Here is an 18,860-nt window from a genome sequence, read left to right as displayed (position 1 = left end):
AAAACTGTTTGTTTTAATACCAAACATGTTTTCTAACTCTACTAAACATGTTCTAGCATGTTTAGCTCGTCGCTTTTAGATTTGTGCTTGTTTAGGATCGTAAAGGTAAGCGATCTAATCAATCGCTTATACTTACGAATCCGACCCAATTGGTCGATCTTTAGGATCCGACCAAACACTTTAGGTGACCATAGTTGTATAGGGAATAACCTTCCAAGGTTATACCTTATGGTCACATCGTTTAAGTAGTTGTATGATAAGTAGTTCTTATGCCTTAGGTAAATTACCAAAATACCCTTTTTGCGCCAAAATTCATTTTAAGCCTATGTAACATAATTTTTGACATCTAAACTGATTTAACAACAATATTAAACATGTTAAGGCATATCTTGCTTGTCATAGGACTAGTTAGGCATTCCAAACGCGTTTTACGCAAACGACGCGTTAAAGTGGCGTAAGCTACCTAAACGGGTCGTAATGGGTCAAAAGCACTTAGGATAGGTTTCGTTTTAGTACGTAGGCTTTGTTAAACCATATTACATAAGTTCCCATACTTATTTGGTTTACGAACCCTTGTACTACCCGATCCTCCGATAGGTCCGTTTATTAATGTAGATACCTATATAGGTGCCGTTTGATTCCGTGATCTTCTAGCTTTGCTTGGTGGTTATCCTAGGACTTCTAAGCAATCTCAAGTGAGTACATAGACCCCTCTTTTACTGTTTTTCAAACATTTTGGGGTGAAACATATGTGCCTACTTGTTACTTTCATGCTTTTCATGTTTTCGCATTATATACTTGCTATGTTCATTAGTACATTATTAGTACATGATTTCATTATGTTTTTGCTATGTATGTCCATTGTGTGCATTCTTAGTACATCATTTTACATGATATTTTCATGCTATGTATGTTCATCATACTTAGTACACTTTACATCACATACTATGTATGTCCATTGTGTGCATACTTAGTACATCGTTTTACAAGACATCTTATACTTGGTATCATGCTATGTATGTCCATCCGTCGCATACTTAGTACATTTTTTATGCATTCTTACCTATGGTTTAGTTGTTACATATTTTACTTGCCATACACGACATTTTGTTTACACATTGCTTGATTGACATTTGACAATGGTTTAGACGTGAGCAATTTACATTGGTGGTTTGTTTGGGTAAGTGAATTAAGTAACGAGATGTGTGTAATGTGATACAAGCATGGTGGATACGCCGCTGGTACTTCCTATATATAAGTGCTTGTATTATATTACATGGCGTAGCGTTATTTAAATCATCCATTTGGATTTATACATTTTTATACAAGTAACATATTTTTCACAAGACATTGCTTTACAAAACAGTTTGTTTTATACAAACTCATTTTTACTTGGTTATTCATTTAACCTTACATCATTCTTTTTAACTATACATATGTATCATCGATTTTCAAACGTTTTATAAAAGCAAACACTTAAACTGGATTCATGACAAGTTATTGGTTAAACATTTTTTTAAACCTAAGTCATGGATCCTATTTTTCATAAAACCTATGTACTCGCCGGCATTTTTATGCTGACGTATTTTCACATGTGTTTCAGGTACAATAGTTGATGATATTTGATGATGATATTGATGCATGCTCACATAGGATTGGACGAGGCCTTAGTGACATTAAAAGATGCAAGACTAGTTAATTTTTGTTATGTTTCTTTATTGTTAAGACATTGTAACTCATTTAATTCAATAAAACGAAATTTGTTTAATCCATGGTTGTGAAACAATGATTCTGTTACAACACTCCCCGACGTTTTCGCCACGTTTTGTTGTTTTACGTGGTCGGGGTGTGACAATTTAATTGTTAGGTCCGTCACACACGACCTAAGGTATAATGTCATATAAGTGAGTATACGAGTAAGATTCTGCCATACCCTAGTGTCCAAACAACAGTGTCTAATGTGATCAAGTTTATCATACAGCAGCAGTAACACACAGTAGACTCTAATTGTTAACATAAACACATATGATTTATTAATATTTCTTTTGTTGTAAATGGTGGAACCCTATTATAATATTTCTTGCTATAACGAATGCAGAGTTGCAAATGTTTACAGTGAAGACCATATCTATGAATATCTGATGTAATTGGCCCAATACATATCACAGCGTATACTTATTAGTTCACAACATTCATGAAGCATACTGTTCTTTGAATATTTAGTCTCAGATTCGGAACATATATTAACAATAGGTAGCCATATATCCTAAATACACATATATACCCGGACATCCTTTATTCTATAAAAACTCGAAACTTAGATATCACACTTGATCTGAGTAAACGAAAACTCAACAATTTTTGTGTAAAAGTCGGACCAAGGGTCATGTATGAACTCGGACCATTCACTAAAAACAAACTCGGACCAATAAGGCTTCACAAGGTCGGACCCTTGATTTCTTTATAAAAGCCGGACATAAAACACAACAAAGGTCGGACTCCCTTTCCTCACATAAGAAACTCGGATATAGGGTCTTAAAAGTCGGACACCCCCCTACATACAAAGAACTCGGACTTTATGTCCTTTCAAAAACTTGGACAAGATATACCTCTCATAGCACTCAAGACTGACTTTTTCTTTCCTTGGGAACAAATTCGGACTAAGGGTTTTCCCCCTTAAAAAGTTCGGACCCTATGCTTTTACATTCACAAAATTCGGACAAGGGGACAAGGCTTAAAACTCTGACCACACAAGTGTAAAAAGTCGGACTAGGGGGGCCTTCCTTACCTAGAAACTCAGACCACCTATGGTATTCATAAAGTTCGGACTCCATAGGTTAATTACAAGGTCAGACAAGTGCTTGGGTTAAAACTCGGACATCAATCCTTCCTTAAAAACTCAGACAACTAATTAGGGTTAAAAAAAACTCTGACAAACATAACTCATTAGATATTCAATTTCCATTGCACGATTGTAACAGTTACGTTCTAGCATTTGCACGACCAGAAACCCTAATTCATACTTTGCATTGCACTGATCAAAACAACCATCAATATTTCTAATATACCATGAATCTAAATCATCAGGCCATCGATTCTACACTAAGCAATAACATTATCACAATAATCAGGATCAAATCAATAATTACAGAACTAACATATGAAGAACTAGGGTTTACAAGAATCACACAATCAACCATTAATCACAAAGAATGATTAAACAATTACCTTGATTCGATTCTAGATGGATTGGCAATCAAACTTGATGCAACAGAACTTGTGAATCCAAGAATGATGAGAAGGTGGTTGTAGAGAGGATTAGGGAATGTGGGTGTACGTGTTTTGATTCTTGTGATGATTAGGGAATGATTAGTGAAAGAGATTAGGGTTAAGTATGGTTTAATTTTCACTAATTACTCTATACACCCTGAATTACTATATTTTACACAAGCACACCATCTCATAACAATTTCACAATTCCACCACCAAGTTCACATATTTGACAAGTCTTTCACAATTAACACATGACCATGCAAAAATCACACAATACACTTCATTGTATCAAAACGTTACAGTTCTATAGCCAATTACTTGTGCAATTAAACACTAAACAATACATGAACGTGCAATAAATGCGAAATAGGAATCTTGGAAATTCGAGTTGTCACATTATCCCCAACTTAAAAGAAATTTCGTCCCGAAATTTGGTACGCACTCACTGAGGAAGCTAGGTAAGCTGTATCGTTTACTGGTTTTCCTGGGGTGTCACATCATCCCCCCGTTGATTTGGAATTTCGTCCCGAAATTCCGCAGTAGTAGCTTCAGTCTCAGTAGTGGTTGCATTGGTTCCGAATAACTGGGGGTACTTTTCTGTCATCTGGTCTTTGCGTTCCCAGGTGTACTCTGGGCCACGTTTGGAGTTCCAACAAACTCGGACAAGAGGGATTCTCTTGTGTTTGAGGACCTTAACATCCCGGTCCGTGATTACTACAGGTTCCTCGACGAAGTGCAACTGCTCGTCGATAGTGAGTTCTTTCAATGAAATTATGAGGGTCTCATCTGACAGACACTTCTTCAGATTCGACACGTGAAATACGTTGTGAACTGCACCGAGTTCAGCTGGTAGGTTTAGTTTAGTCTGTAGGCTACTTTGCCTATTCTTTCAGTGATTTCGAACGGTCCAACATACCGTGGATTGAGCTTGCCTCGTTTACCAAATCGAACCACACCCTTCCAGGGTGAGACTTTAAGTAAAACCCGGTTCCCGACCTGAAATTCCAATGGCTTCCTACGCTTATCCGCGTAGCTTTTCTGACGGTCGCGAGCTGCCGCCATGCGTTGTCGTATTTGTGCTATTCGTTCAGTAGCATCAACTACCATTGCTGGACCTGTAATCTGACTATCCCCCACCTCTGCCCAACAGAGAGGTGACCGGCATTTACGCCCGTACAATGCCTCGAATGGAGCGGCTTGTATGCTTGTGTGGTAACTGTTATTGTACGAAAACTCCACTAACAGGAGATGCTTTTCCCAGCTGTTGCCGAAATCGATAACACACGCCCGAAGCATGTCTTCTAATGTTTGGATCGTGCGCTCAGACTGCCCATCCATCTGAGGGTGATAAGCTGTGCTCATGTCTAATCGAGAGCGAAAAGCTTTGTGCATTGCTTGCCATAGTTCTGAAGTGAATCGTGCATCCCGATCCGAAATAATAGAGGTGGGCACCCCGTGCCTCGAAACAACTTCTTTAAGATAAACGTCTGCGAGGGTGGGGAACTTATCCGTTTCCTTAATAGCCAGGAAGTGTGCAGACTTGGTGAGTCGATCCACGATCACCCAAATAGTATCATTCCCACGCTGGGATCTAGGCAGGCCAGTAACAAAATCCATGGAAATTTCTTCCCATTTCCACTGTGGTATCTTAGGTTGCTGATGTAGGCCTGAGGGTTTCTGGTACTCTGTCTTGACTCTCGCACAAGTCAAACATTTGCTGACGTATGTTGCTATGTGGGCCTTCATGCTAGGCCACCAATATGTAGTTCTGATGTCGTGATACATTTTATCAGAACCTGGATGTATCGAGTAGCGAGACTTATGAGCTTCATCCATCACAAGCTCTCGTAAACCGCCATAAAGTGGGACCCAAATGCGCCCCGTCACATAGTAGGCGCCGTCTTCCTTTTGTTCTAATCGTTGCCTTGAGCCGCGTAAGGCTTCAGCCCTGACGTTTTCTGGTTTCAATGCTTCCACCTGAGCATTTCGTATCTGTGCAGGAAGACTGGACTGAATAGTGAGCTGCAAAGCTCGTACATGCCTAGGTATAGTGTCTTTCCGACTGAGAGCCTCAACCACAACATTGGCTTTGCCTGGATGATACTTAATAGCGCATTCGTAGTCGTTAAGTAACTCGACCCATCGTCGTTGACGCATGTTCAATTCCTTCTGCTTGAAGATATGCTCGAGACTCCTGTGATCGGTGTAAACTTGGTACCGTACAGGTAGTGTCGCCATATCTTAAGCGTGAAAACAACAGCTCCCAGCTCTAAATCGTGCGTCGTGTAATTTCGTTCATGAACTTTGAGTTGACGAGAAGCGTAAGCAATAACCTTATCCCGCTGCATCAATACACAACCAAGTCCCTGTATCGACGCGTCACAATAGACCACAAAGTCATCTGTGTCCTCTGGCAATGAGAGAATAGGTGCGCTGCAAAGCCTATCCTTTAGGTACTAGAAAGCGGTTTCCTGGGAATCTCCCCAACGGTAGGTGACACCTTTCTGTGTCAGTAGCGTAAGCGGCTGTGCGATCTTAGAAAAGTCTTTGATGAACCGTCTGTGGTATCCCGCCAAACCCAAGAATTGGCGTATTTTTGTTGGTGTACGCGGTGCAGGCCAGTTCCTGAATGAATCTACCTTGGATGGATCGACATGAATCCCATCCCTGTTCACCACATGGCCTAAGAGGTTGACTTCACGAAGCCAGAAGTCGCATTTTGAAAACTTGGCGTACAGTTGTTCCTTTCGAAGAAGTTCCAAGATAAGTCGTAAGTGCTGCTCGTGTTCCTCCTGACTCTTGGAGTAGATCAGAATGTTATCGATGAAAACGATGACGAACTTGTCAAGATAGGGTTTGCACACCCTGTTCATTAGATCCATGAAAACTGTAGGCGCGTTCGTAAGCCCAAATGGCATGACTAGAAACTCGTAGTGACCGTAGCGAGTTCTGAATGCTGTCTTGGAGACGTCCTCATCCCGGACTTTCAGCTGATGATATCCTGACCTTAGATCAATCTCGGAATAGTAACTCGACCCTTGCAACTAGTCGAATAAGTCGTCAATACGTGGAAGAGGGTAGCGGTTCTTCACGGTGACCTTGTTCAGTTCGCGGTAGTCTATGCACATCCTGAAAGTGCCATCCTTCTTTTACACGAATAATACTGGAGGTCCCCAAGGCGAAGAGCTTGGACGAGTGGAGCCCTTATCCAAGAGCTCTTGTAGTTGCTTCGACAGTTCTTCCAGTTCAGTTGGAGCTAAACGATATGGTGCGCGGGCTATTGGTGCTGCTCCTGGAGCTAGCTCGATTTGAAACTCGACCTGGCGCAGGTAAATCTTCAGGAAACACTTGAGGAAAATCGTGTACAACTGGAATGTCCTCTATTCTCTTCTCTCTCAATGATGCGTCAGTAACAAGTGCTAACATAGCAGTGTGGCCCTTGCGCAAACACTTCTGGGCCTTAAGGAAGGAGATGATGCCCACTACAGCACCACTCTTGTCGCCTTGAATTTCGAGAGGTTCTTGACCAGAACGGGGAATACAAACAATCTTCTCTTTGCATAGGATCTCCGCTTGCTGTTGGGATAACCAATCCATCCCAATGACGATGTCGAAACTACCCAAGACTAGGGAATGAGGTTGATGGAGAATGTCTGACCAACTAAGACGAGGTTACAACCCTTGACTACCAGAAGATTGCTGACCAGTGCTCTGATAGTCATCAATCTTTCGCTGTCGTGCCTGAGACTGAACTGAAGTTGAACCCTTGCTGAAGGTTCCATCCCACCTTCTCTTGTTGTCACTGGGAATAGCAGAAGTAGTAGTAGTAGCACCAATGTGTCTAGGCAGCTTGTTCTGTTCCACTGCCTGATCTGTGAGGCGATGAGCAAGACGCTGAATGTCTTGGATATTGTCGAGGTTAGCCGATGTAGCATGGCTCTGAATCTCTGAGGCTAGACCCTTGAGGTACAATTCGATACGCTTGCTTGGAGGGTCCACCATGGTTGGACACAAGATGTCCAGTTCGATCGACCATTTCGTATAAGCTTCAATCTCTGACCCCGTCATCTTCAAATGATAAAGCTCCACTTCCAACTTGTGGATGTCATCGCGTGTGCAGTATTCTCGTTTGATGAGTTCCTTGAAATCTTCCCAAGGTGTGGCATTAGCAGCTGCCAACCCTGGGATCTGTACTTGCGCGTTCCACCAAGTTAGCGCTATTCCTTCGAGAGTGCCAGTGGCGTTCTTCACCCGGCGTGCCTCAGGGCATTCATACATTTCGAGTACTGACTCGAGCCTCTCAAACCAATGGAGTAGTCCCACTGCTCCTTCCGTGCCACTGAACGTGCTTGGTCGACAGTCCATGAAGTTCTTGAATGTGCAGGCAGGTTGCTGTGCGTTCTGACCCGTTGCGCGAGAAAGATAGGTCAAGGTTAAGCGCGAGAGTTGGGTCACGAGAGTAGGATCTAACATCCTAGGATAGGTCTGAAATAGCAGGTTATACCTCCTGCTTGTGCGGCTGCAAACGCCGTAGCAACTTGTTCGTTAATGAGAGTCGTCAACTGGGCTTGAGTCATGTTAACACGTCCAGACATGATCGAGCAGTAAAGGTAGCATAAGTATGAATGGTTCGCGAGTAGTGCGATGACAGAAAAGTGTAAGCACGCAGGTGTTCTCAAGCAATAACAAATAGTGAGCAATGTAATCTAAGCATACCACGAGCAAAGTTCTATGTAATTCTAGCAAGTAGGCAATAAACATAAACCTTATTACCTAGGATGTTGAGTCTTGCACGTGGAGCGAAGCGTCGTTGTGGATCGTTGAGAGCACTGTTCTGGTTATAGTCTGGTTTTAATAAAAACGTTTTCCCATATTAAAACCAAGTTCTCTATAACCAACGGCTCTGATACCAATCTGTCACACCCCCAAAATCCACCTGCGGAGTATCACCGCTTGGGAGCGTGACTGACCAGGATCAAGCCACCAATCATATAGAACATTATATATAGTAAAAGTAATTGCCATTAAACCAAACCAAATCCATATGTAAGGTGTTCCAAAACATAAGTAAGTTATCATTGTTTAGCGGAAGCGTATAAATAAAACCCATCATAATAAAGTATCAAATGTCATAAAGTGTTTAACAAACGATCATGATCCAAGCCCACAACGACCCGCTCCTCCCTGTGCAAGCTCCATGTACCTAACGACCTGCAAGGCATGTAATAGAAGATCAACAACTAGTTGAGCGAGTTCATAGATAGTAAATGCGTAATAGTAAGTTCGTTTGTAACATGTGGCTCTACTGGGCCGATAGTACGTTCTATTGGTGGGGGCTTCCCATGTTGTATAACCACTAGACTATTCATAACCATAAGTATCCTTCACAACCGAGGATAGTAGTAAGTATAAATACACATAGGTTTTACGTGAGTATCCTTCACAACCGAGGATAGTAGTAAGTATAAGTACACGTAGGTTTTACGTGAGTATCCTTCACAACCGAGGATAGTAGTAAGTGTAAGTACACGTAGGTTTTACGTGAGTATCCTTCACAACCGAGGATAGTAGTAAGTGTAAGTCTATGTAGATTTTACGTAGGGGTCCTGCATAACCGAGGACAGTAAGAAGCATATGCATATGTGAGCTTTACGCATGTGTCCTGCACAACCGAGGACAGTAAGTAGTATAACCATACGTAGGTTTACGTATGTGTCCTGCACAACCGAGGACGCTGGTATGGTAGTCTAGTGGTAGTGTCAGTATGAATCTATTCAATCTTATTCCTTCAATTCCATTCCCAACCCTGGAAATCCCATGCCTTAGTAAGGGTGTGAACTCACCTTGGTTTGCTCGGTATGATAACGCACTTCTAGCATTTATTTAATTGTTAGGTCCGTCACACACGACCTAAGGTATAATGTCATATAAGTGAGTATACGAGTAAGATTCTGCCATACCCTAGTGTCCAAACAACAGTGTCTAATGTGATCAAGTTTATCATACAGCAGCAGTAACACACAGTAGACTCTAATTGTTAACATAAACACATATGATTTATTAATATTTCTTTTGTTGTAAATGGTGGAACCCTATTATAATATTTCTTGCTATAACGAATGCAGAGTTGCAAATGTTTACAGTGAAGACCATATCTATGAATATCTGATGTAATTGGCCCAATACATATCACAGCGTATACTTATTAGTTCAGAACATTCATGAAGCATACTGTTCTTTGAATATTTAGTCTCAGATTCGGAACATATATTAACAATCGGTAGCCATATATCCTAAATACACATATATACCCGGACATCCTTTATTCTATAAAAACTCGAAACTTAGATATCACACTTGATCTGAGTAAACGAAAACTCAACAATTTTTGTGTAAAAGTCGGACCAAGGGTCATGTATGAACTCGGACCATTCACTAAAAACAAACTCGGACCAATAAGGCTTCACAAGGTCGGACCCTTGATTTCTTTATAAAAGCCGGACATAAAACACAACAAAGGTCGGACTCCCTTTCCTCACATAAGAAACTCGGACATAGGGTCTTAAAAGTCGGACACCCCCCCTACATACAAAGAACTCGGACTTCATGTCCTTTCAAAAACTCGGACAAGATATACCTCACATAGCACTCAAGACTGACTTTTTCTTTCCTTGGGAACAAATTCGGACTAAGGGTTTTCCCCCTTAAAAAGTTCGGACCCTATGCTTTTACATTCACAAAATTCGGACAAGGGGACAAGGCTTAAAACTCTGACCACACAAGTGTAAAAAGTCGGACTAGGGGGGCCTTCCTTACATAGAAACTCGGACCACCTATGGTATTCATAAAGTTCGGACTCCATAGGTTAATTACAAGGTCAGACAAGTGCTTGGGTTAAAACTCGGACATCAATCCTTCCTTAAAAACTCAGACAACTAATTAGGGTTAAAAAAAACTCTGACAAACATAACTCATTAGATATTCAATTTCCATTGCACGATTGTAACAGTTACGTTCTAGCATTTGCACGACCAGAAACCCTAATTCATACTTTGCATTGCACTGATCAAAACAACCATCAATATTTCTAATATACCATGAATCTAAATCATCAGGCCATCGATTCTACACTAAGCAATAACATTATCACAATAATCAGGATCAAATCAATAATTAAAGAACTAACATATGAAGAACTAGGGTTTACAAGAATCACACAATCAACCATTAATCACAAAGAATGATTAAACAATTACCTTGATTCGATTCTAGATGGATTGGCAATCAAACTTGATGCAACAGAACTTGTGAATCCAAGAATGATGAGAAGGTGGTTGTAGAGAGGATTAGGGAATGTGGGTGTACGTGTTTTGATTCTTGTGATGATTAGGGAATGATTAGTGAAAGAGATTAGGGTTAAGTATGGTTTAATTTTCACTAATTACTCTATACACCCTGAATTACTATATTTTACACAAGCACACCATCTCATAACAATTTCACAATTCCACCACCAAGTTCACATATTTGACAAGTCTTTCACAATTAACACATGACCATGCAAAAATCACACAGTACACTTCATTGTATCAAAACGTTACAGTTCTATAGCCAATTACTTGTGCAATTAAACACTAAACAATACATGAACGTGCAATAAATGCGAAATAGGAATCTTGGAAATTCGAGTTGTCACAGTATTTTTCATAAATCCTCCAATAATCTCATATGTCTATGTACATGTCATTATATTCTGGTTTCCATAACAACATACATAGTATAGGTTTTCAAAACATCCTCCATGATTTCAAAGACATTTCTTATGATTTAAAAACATTTTACCCTAGTGTATTTTCTTATACCAAGTGCATAATTTCAAAAAGATTATCCATATTTTTAGAAACCTTATACATGATTTCAAAATTCGTCTCACATGATTTTAAAACATTTTATGAACATATTTACCTAATATACCTACCACATGATTTCAAAAACATTACATAAGGTTTCAAAAACATTAAACCCAATTTCAAAGAACCCCATGCATAGTTTTCAAAAACACTCTGCTCATATGTGGACTTAATATACGTAGATCTCCAAATTTTGCTTCATATGCCGCCTTGGCATATCTAGCACCTCAACTTCATGAACACTTTACCTCCTGTATTGACTCAGGTATGTCTAGTACAAGGTCTCAATGCGTCTCCCGCTACTCGAATTCCAAAACCCTTATGGGATCTTCTTATCCTCATAATTTGATCCTTATGAATGTTTAAAGCGCAAATTCAGAATCATTAACTGAATTCTTTGCATGCTTTAATACGTATATTACGGTTCAATAAGGACCAAGCCGAATTACTATTAAGATCTTCCTATCTTCATACTTAGATTCTTGAAAATGTTTAAAGTACCAATTGAAGTCCAGGGATTGGGTTCCTGGTGTACTTTAAATACCCGAGTACAATCGATAACAAGATGATGAACAAAATTAATAACAAGTTGATAACAAACTGAAGACCAAGTTAAACAATTATGTGATTACGTGATTATGTGTTTATATGTTTATGTGTTTTTGTATGATCCAAATATCCGTTATCCAAATCCTCGTAGAATCTTCCATATCTTCATATATCTTCATATGAGGGATTCATAGTAGGATATCCAAAGGTACTACCTTAAATCCTTAATGGGCTTCTACTTAATAGTAAGACCCTTAGATTGTATAGTACCATTCTATAATTCAAAAGAGACCCTTTGGGAGGTCTAGTTAAAAAGATTGATTCGTTAACCAGGTTCATGATATCATGAGATGATGTAGCTGAAAAGACCCTTTTAGTGGTCTATTTTAAAAAGATCATTTGTTGATCTAATTAAAAGGACCTTATGGTGGTCTAATCACAGTTATCGCAGGTTTATTCGTTTGATTTTCTTCCCCTACACATTATAAAATGCACTGTGCGGACTGTGCAAGGAAATACGTAATTATGGATGCATACATAACTATGGAATTCAGTGCAGAGAAACCATAGTAAGATTTGTCATGTGTAAGAACCTATAGTGGCAAAACTAATGAAACGTGAACAATATGGAGGTACGGTGGACGCACCGATATCGCTTTATATATTTATATAAGTGTCCCTCTTACATTGCTAGCATGACGTTATTTAAGTTACTAGGAGTTAAGAACCTTAACCCATGTTGTTTTATCTTTTCAACTTCAAGCTTCGAGCTCACACAAAGTTTCCTATGGTAACCTTCACGAGAAGCATTGTCACACCCCCAAAATACCCCAAGCGGAAACCCTCGCAAAGCATGTGACGTACCAGGATCTAGCCACCAATCACATTGAAGTCATAGAAGATTTTAAATAAAACTTTCATTCATTAACATAAAGCATTACAAAACAGTAAATACAAATCATCGTATTCAGCGGAAGCATAAATCATTACTTAAGTGTTTGATAAACCATATGTATGATAACCATTAGACTCGTCTCGCGATTCCATGTATCTGGACCCATGATCACTCCAGCATCCCAGACAGCTAGTTCCACATCCACACATACCTATAACCTGCGAGCATGCACACACGTGTATCAGACAACGCTGGTGAGTTCATAGTTTTACGAAAACGTTAGTTACCCAGTGTTTTAATTACGTTCATTGATTACAATGTTGATAATACCTCGGATACAAGACGGCTCCTGATTTATTTTGCTCGTTCCCCAATGCTCCTATCAAAGCGTTGGGCATGACTGGGTCATTAGTTCACACCCGTCCTCTCCGGTACGAGGTGAGGGTGCTAAACCTAAGTAGCGCTACCAACTAATACCTCGTTACCTCTCCGGTAACAAAAAGATGGGACTTAAAGGTGATAGGATGAGTGTATTATCCAACATCCCAGATTTTACCCACAAGATGTATTCATCTCAGGAATACCCAATTGATTTACCCAGAACCTATCCCTTTCAGGGATACCCAATGACTATCCCAACCACCGGGACGCATGCTCAAGAGGAATGAACTCACCTCGGTTTGCTCGGCAGATAGTTTACTTGTTAAAAACACTTTGATCAATCACGTCCTATTATAATTACCACGTCTAATCAGATTCGTTATTCAAATATTCATGTATTCATGTACGTTCTTCTAACAAACAACACACAACATGATGGCATACAAATACTTGCTTCATTAAATGGATCAGTCATATAATTAGTCCATAGTATGCAGCCCAACATGTGTGACCAATTGGTAACTGTGCGGCCTTTTGTGATTGTGCAATGTGTTTTTCCAATCATACAGTATCCACTCTTTAAATCATATAAGAAACGTATTCCAATTATGTGTGTACGACAAAAAGGTTTCAAAAAAGAGAGTGTGGGGCCGGTTGTTTAGTGTGTACGATTCATTATATTCAAAATCATCATGTCTACTTAAATCAAACAGAAAAGGTCAACATCATTTAATATACAATTTCAGATCTCATAACATTCAAGTTGTACCCCATGCATATTTAGTTGTACATTTCATAGAAACCTACATTAATCTAACATTTATCATCTTGTTCATATATTCAAATCAGTTCACTCATAATATTAACATGATTTCTCGCATAATTATAACCTATCGATCATCCTAACCATATCGTAATCACAAGGAACTAGGCTTTTCTTTCTTTTCTCATTTGGTCAATCTACGAACATTAAGCATATAATCACTAGGAGTCGAAACGGATTCGCTTGGGGAGCATCATCATCATTAACGAAAACACTAACAGGAAGGAACCTCTCGTAGCATTTCATTTTATAAAACCATCTTAACGATTTCATAGTGTGCATGACCAGGTTGTACCTGGTGCTTCGACAGTTGTACATTAAAGGAAAAACCCAGCATGATTCATCAATCCTTCTCTATTACATCATTAGCTTGTTAACTCATTATTTAAACATGTTTTCGACTACCCAGAAGCATCACGTGAACAAGGTAAGCATCAATATCATTAATCAAACAGTGAACATTCATACATGATCACCATTCATCATGTAAACAGTTCCTAATCATTTGTTCTTTAACAGTTTTCATGATTCCTAAGTTGTCATTCATATTCACAGCAAGTTTCACATAATAGTTTCATTTTCGTTCAACATCACATAAGATCTCTAAGAGTTAAGGTTCTTACTAACCTGAAGAGTGAGGTTCTGTGTGTGCAAGAAGAATGAGAGGAAGGTCTGCGAGAATCAGCGATGGTACGTCGACGGCTAACGTAATATTTCTGGTGTACGAGAGGTCTTTACGGTGAACGAGAGGTGATGTCGTCGGAATGACCAGAACAATCGGAGGTCGCCGGAGATAAATCGGAGAAGGGAGATGGTACGTTGCAGGTTATTTGAAGGAGAGGTTTTAGAGAGAAGGTGAGGGTGTACGGGGATTGCCGAAAAGCATAACAATAGCCAAATGACTGGTTTGTCAGCTGAGGTGGGTATTATACCCTTTCATTCAATCGCACAATCCCATGAGTTGGAGTGTTTTAATTGTGTGAGATATTAGGGCATCATGAATGGGAATCTTGGGCTGAGTTGGGCCATGTGAGAAAGATTAAAGAGAGTGCAGCCAAAAATTTAGAGATGAGAAGGATTCATTTATTCTCACGTATTTTATAATATTTCAAATACTTATACATATATAAAACACAAATTATATTGATATCATTTATCAAAAGTAGCATTACATTGTATAACTGAATGGTACAAAACAAGACGTGCGGATTGTCACAAACATTCTCTCTATCCATGTTCGAGGCTTCAGCTTCTTGTCAAATTCACACACTCTCTACATTTTACTACAACAAGGGCATCATTTTGACAAATTCATGGCGCCCTTAAGGTTTAGTACACCCATACACAAACTCATCAGAACAGAGTTTAAATCTTTGGATCTAAACCTTTCCTTATAAACAGTAGACTGATTCAAATAACAAAAGCGTGCTGGAAATCCAAACATAAACCAGAGATTCTACTTTGGGAATGGAGGATTTATTTAAAAGCAAAACATCCACATCTACTCTCACAAGTTTCCTCTAAATAAATTTCGGGACCACATTTCCTAAAGTAGGGGAGATTGTGACACCTATGCTTGCATAATCATTATTTGAACTCTGAACAGTTCAATTTTCAATGAAACGATGTATTTTGATCCCTATATTTGTTTATTTGTGTTTAACAATCTCTTATTTCAGTTCTCGTTCGATTTCAAGCTCTAAATCGCTTTTTAGAAAGTTATACGCGAACTGATGCGTAAACGTAATCAGTTTAACCTGAAAAACACTCTAGAACAGTGAAATAGGCTCAACATACCTTAAATAACCATTACATAACTTAGAAATAAGTTTTGGAGGGTTTAGTGTGTCGAAATCAAGTTTATTCCATCGTAGGGACTATTTGGGTCAAAGTGCGAAAGTCTGCCGAATCGTATTGTAACGAACCTTCCGAAATGTGATCATAAGTTAAACATACCCTAAATATCCTTTACATAGCTTAGAAATAGGATTTAAGGAGTTCGGTATGCTAAAATAAACTTATTGGTCAAACAGGGACTAAAAGCGTCAAAAAGTGCATAAGTTTGCATTTACGCGCATATCTTACGTTCTGAACATATCCGGACATCCAAGAATTTTTATAATAATTAAAATATTTTATTTTAGTGATTGGAATGCCAAAACTTCATTCGTTTCGCAATTTGGGTCGTTTTCGCATCTGTTACGATTTCCGTCGTAATTAACCAAACAACGCAACCGTACAGCCAAACGAACCGACATCCGTGACATTTCTGAGCATATTTCAAGTTCCCTATGTTTTAACATCCTTATGGATCTTAAAAATGGGATTGAAGGGTGTTAGAAGTACCAAAACGCATCAAAAATCAAGTTTAGAGTCACAGGGGCCTGTTCTACCAATTTCTGAAACTCACTGCCAGCAAACAAGGACCATATGGACTATATGGAGTCCTTTACGGTCCCTAAGCCCTTCCCAGTACGGCAGAAACCATTTTCTTTAAAACCCAGCTATCCCTTTGTTTTGTACATGGTTTCCTTCAAACCTTGAGCTGGTTTTGGACTCCCATAGTATTGAAATTCAGTGGGTAAACATGGAAGGCCAAGATTAAAGCTCAATAACCGAGAAACGATCCTAACGGTTTTGGGAAAACTACAAATACCCACCTTATTTCATTGCTCTCCTCACACTTGATCTGAATTTGCTCTAAGTTGAAGTTCAAAACTTCATACCTGAGTATTTTTAGATCAAATCTTCATAGCTTGGACCCTTTGTAAGTTTCTTTCATGCCTTTTATGCATCTCAAGCATAAAAGTCAAACAGTTTTTAACTTTCTGCTTTGACCAGTCTTTGGTCAACACAAATTTCATTTGAACTTTTCAACGTGAGTGTAATCACGATGGTTATAGTCCCTTGTGACTATACCTACTGATTACCACATTGATTAGGCGTAGTGACGAGTCATAGTTTCGGTCAAAGTACGAGTTTATGCGTATTTTTCCGCGAAACTATCTTTGGGTATCAAAACCCTTTGTTTTGATATCAAACTTGTTTTCTAACTTAGTTAACATGTTTTAACATGCTTTACTCTTCACTCTTAGTTTAGTGCTTATATAGGGTCGTAAGATAAGCGGTATAAACAACCGCTTAGACTTTCGAACCCGACCCGTTTGGTCGATCATTATGTGACAACCCGAATAACTATGGTTAGCAATACTTAAAATTCCACAACCATTGGCGTATACTTTCACGTTTGTTGTTTATTTTGTGCACCACTATATGTTTAGGTGTGTGTGATTTGATTGAATAACTATACAAGTAACCGTTAAACAAGTAACCGTTAAACACTAGTATGTATCGTTGAGCTAACCTAGAAAACTAATTTATTTGGGCTGCGAGTTACTTGATATATTTGGGCACATGTATTGGGCCACATTAACAATGGGAACCGAAGCTAAACCAAATAACCCCAGCCCAACTTCCTTGAAGCCCACACGGGTACAAAACTCAATGGGTTTAGCCTATTTGTTTCGAATATATGTATGTATATGCATAGTTGTCATGCATCTCATATTTACACACTTATAACAAACCCTACCTTTCTTTTATTCCAAACATGTGAACGGCAGAAACCTTTCCCCCACATCGAGACAAATCTGACACTTATGGTACACCATCTTATTTAATCAATCGAGGCCACTACCATCTTATTTAATCGAAGCCACTAACTTGTAAGTTCATAATTTGATTATATGATGATTTTGTTTATTTGCAATCAGATCAATAGAATTATAATAGGCTGGGGTTTGGTCGAATAGCAACATGAAATCACTATGCGCTTGTCGGCCATTGTTGATTAGATTAATGATGATGATGTTCATTGAGTGAATGAAATGATTAGCCCACTAACCGATTGTAATATGTGTGTATTGTTGGTATGGAATGATTATATTGGTTAGGGGGTTGGTCCAATCACAAGTGTTGGTTACTATATGGCCGACCATGTGAGGGGGGGTTAGATTGAATTTCATGTGATATTTCTTAATGATGTCGGCCGCTGTTTATTATTTGGTCCAATAACATCATGAGGTGGTTAACAATTTGTCGGCAAGTATGCTTTGAATTGCATGAAGATTGCATATAAGTTGTTGGCTGGATTAGTGTGAAACAACCCCACACTTTTGATCGGTCCAATGGCATAGGACTATCACTTTTATAAAGTCAAATATTATGTGGGTGGGTGAAGTGATAGATGCACATGTTACTAGATCAAGTCACTAGCATGGGGATGTGTTGTGTGAATTAGAAACCCATGAAGTGATTGGTAGGATTGGGGCGGCCAACTAATCTGATTGGTGGGATGGACGGCCCAATCAGGGCCATTGGCATTTATTTGATGTATATTAGTTTCGAGTTATCTGATATATATTAGTTCCGAGTTTTGCTCACACATAACACAAGTCCGAGGTTTATAACCATGCCTTTGTCCGAGTTCTTTTGGTGAGTCTTGGTCCGACCTTTCATTTATGCTTATGTTCGAGTTTTGTAGACACATGTAGTCCGAGTTTCATGGCTTTAAAACCCCTCACACTTTGTCCGAATTTGGTAATGTAATGTTGTTTGAGTTCTATGCTTATAAAAGTTGAATTTGTTATAAAAGTTGATGTGACCAATTGTTATGTCTGTAAGGTAGATAACGCCGCTAAATATGTCGACTGTGCTTCGTATGTAAAGTATATGAATCCCTGCTAAGTCTAGTTGATTAACCCTGTTAACTGTTAAGTGTTAACTGTGTTCTATTCTGCATGATACGATACCGTATGTTACTGTAATTGTTGTGTATTATTGTATGAATGTGCAAGCCATGTCAGGTCGGTATGTAATCAATTATCACACACAGTCGATTGAACACCAAGACTTGTAACCCTAATTGATCTAAAACACTTACGTCAAATCATGTGCAATGTACTTAGGTCGTGTGTGACGGACTAGACGTTTGATAAACCCTAGAGCATAGCATACCGAGCAAACCAAG

This window comes from Helianthus annuus, chromosome 12 (genome assembly GCF_002127325.2).
Source record: "Helianthus annuus cultivar XRQ/B chromosome 12, HanXRQr2.0-SUNRISE, whole genome shotgun sequence".
Classification (NCBI taxonomy): Eukaryota; Viridiplantae; Streptophyta; class Magnoliopsida; order Asterales; family Asteraceae; genus Helianthus; species Helianthus annuus.
This window is presented reverse-complemented; position numbering follows the sequence as displayed.